The sequence below is a fragment of the Phalaenopsis equestris genome, unplaced genomic scaffold (assembly GCF_001263595.1).
Source record: "Phalaenopsis equestris unplaced genomic scaffold, ASM126359v1 Scaffold220887, whole genome shotgun sequence".
NCBI classification, from domain to species: domain Eukaryota; kingdom Viridiplantae; phylum Streptophyta; class Magnoliopsida; order Asparagales; family Orchidaceae; genus Phalaenopsis; species Phalaenopsis equestris.
In genome coordinates, this window is record NW_018239140.1 from 921 (window position 1) to 3148 (window position 2228).

Sequence of the window (2228 nt, forward strand, 5' to 3'; positions counted from 1 at the left end):
TATGCAAATATTCTATTAATGGCTTACGCCAATCTTTGTTAATGTCTGCAACTGTATTTATTGTTTCTTCTTTTCCAATCTTGTGTAGAGTTTCAAAGTCGTTTCGAGACAAGACTCGTCTTCCTTGCATCGTGACTTCGATGGAATCCTCCTGGGGACATGCCATTTCCTTAGCGAGTTTTGCTAGAGCGTCGGCATTGGCATTATCTCCTTGATGAATCCGGTAGAAAGCCACCTCAAGAATCTGCTCCAGGAGCTTCATCGTGTACCGATGGTACTCTGCTAATCTTAGTTTCAAAATTTTGTATTGTCCGACGACCTGCTGGACGACAAGTTGAGAGTCGCCGTAGATGGAAATGTTTGTTATATCCATTGAGATTGCCAATTCCAATCCGGTGATTAAAGCTTCATATTCTGCTTCATTATTGGTGCACGACTCTGTCAAGTGGCATGAGAACCTCAACATACCCTTATCTGGTGTAATAAAGATCAAACCGATCCCTACTTTGTTTGGTATAACTGTGCTTGATCCTTTGTCTTTCCTGGCTAACGAAGCGCCATCGAAGTACATTTCCCAGCGCTGCGCACTTGAAAATTCCATTTGTATTATTTGCTCGTCTGGTAACTCATCGTTGAGAGAGGACCCAGCTGGCAGTGGGTGTGCAGCGAGAAAATCTGCTAGTATTTGTCCCTTGATAGCATGAAGGGGAACAAAAGTTATATCAAATTGCAATAAGATCATTGACCATCTTGCCAAACGTCCGGAGAATGTTGGTCGGGTCATCAGATATTATAATGGATTAACTTTCAAGATTAGGGTAATCTTATGAGAAAGCATGTAATGTCTAAGCTTTTGGGCAGAAAAAATTAACGCTAGACAATGCTTCTCAATAGGTGGATACCTCAACTTCGTCGGTATTAGGCGACGACTCAAGTAGTAGAGCGCATTTTCTTTACCCTCATACCCTCATCATTGACTTGGGATAAGAGGGCTCCGAGAGAGTCATCTAAGGCCACAGTGTAAATTATCAGAGATTTCTCTGGGATAGGGGCTGCCAAAATAGGAGGTGTCATTAGATATTGTTTGACGTCCTCAAAGGTCTGCTGGCATTTCTCTTCCCAAATAAATTTAGCGTCCTTTTTAATTAATCCCGAGAAAGGCTGACACCTACCTGATAGATTAGAAATAAAGCGTCTTAGATATGCCAACTTCCCCTGGAAGGAACGTAGCTATTTCAAGGTTTTAAGAGGAGGCATTTCCATGATAGCTTTAATCTTATCTAGATCAATCTCGATTCCCCGATGAAGGACAACCAAAAAACAATGAATCCTAGAAGTTTCCCGGAGGTAACGCCAAAGGCGCACTTTAAGGGATTCATTTTAAGGTCACATCGTCGTAACCGTTCAAAAATGATCCTCAAATAGTACGAAAGGTCTATTTTTCATTTACTTTGATGATCAAATTGTCCACGTAGAATTCTACTTGGTTGTGAATGAGGTCGTCAAAAATCTTTGTCATTGCATGCTGATATGTTGCTCTGACGTTCATTAGGTCGAACGACATCACTGTGTAGCACAAAATTCCAATTGGTGTTCTGAAAGCTGTAAGTGCTGCATCCTCGGGAGCCATCTTGATTTGGTTGTATCCCGATGATCCATCCATGAAGGAAAAAAATTTCATGTGTTGAAGCGATATCGACCATCATCTCAAGTATAGGTATTGGAAACTCGTCTTTTGGACATGCCTTGTTCAAATCTCTGAAGTCGACACAAACACAGATCTGTCCATTTTTCTTCTTAACAGGTATGATATTGACTAACCACATAGGGGTACTGATCTTCTTTAATAAAGTTGGCATCTATCAACTTCTTCACTTCGGCGATGACTTGTTGTTCTATTTCAAGGCACATTCTCCTGGGAGCTTGTTTTTCTGGGGTTATATTCTTGTCCACCCCAGTTTATGGACTGCAACCTCTGCTGACAGTCCTGACATTTCATTGTAGCTCCATGCAAAGCAATCTTTGAATTCTGTTAATAGTTTGACCAATTCTGCAGATTCCTCATCATCAAGTAGAGAACTTATAAATATAGCTCGGGGTCGTTCTTCAGTCCCGATGTTAATCTCTTTCAATTCATCGATAGTAGATTTAATTTCCTCCTCAAACTATGGCGGAGCATCTTCTATTGGTTGATCAGTAGAGTCATCCTCTATATCAAGGCAATCCTC